This window comes from Theobroma umbraticum, unplaced genomic scaffold (genome assembly GCF_002168275.2).
Source record: "Theobroma umbraticum cultivar Fairchild unplaced genomic scaffold, ASM216827v3 scaffold_39.0, whole genome shotgun sequence".
Classification (NCBI taxonomy): Eukaryota; Viridiplantae; Streptophyta; class Magnoliopsida; order Malvales; family Malvaceae; genus Theobroma; species Theobroma umbraticum.
In genome coordinates, this window is record NW_018397281.1 from 349914 (window position 1) to 350388 (window position 475).

Sequence of the window (475 nt, forward strand, 5' to 3'; positions counted from 1 at the left end):
TCTCCATTTCTTCCCTTGTTTCTTTTCTTTTATCCTTCCTCTACATGAAGTTCTTTCCTTTTCCTTCCCCATAGCTGAAATTGAGGTAGATTGGTGAGTTGATTCAAGAGTTCTAAAGTAAGAAAGTAGGAAATTGTTAGTTGGTTGAAGGTGTGTTTATAAATTGATTTTTAAGGTGTGGTTTAATTGTGGCAGCAAAGGAAATTTAGGTGTGAGAACTGATGCCTTGGAGTGGGGAAAATCCAGCAAATATCAGGAACTATATACCTGAATTGGTAGCAAATTAGCATCCCAAAATTTTAAGGTGAGTAAGGGGTGTCCATTTGAAAATATCCTATAAATTGGTATGTAGTTATATATGTAGTTGTGAATATGAAATTATTTATTTTCAATGTAAATTGTGGAAAGCATGAGCTGGAAATGATCTTAGGAAATTGTGAATGCTGAATGCTTAAAATGGATTTGACTATATATA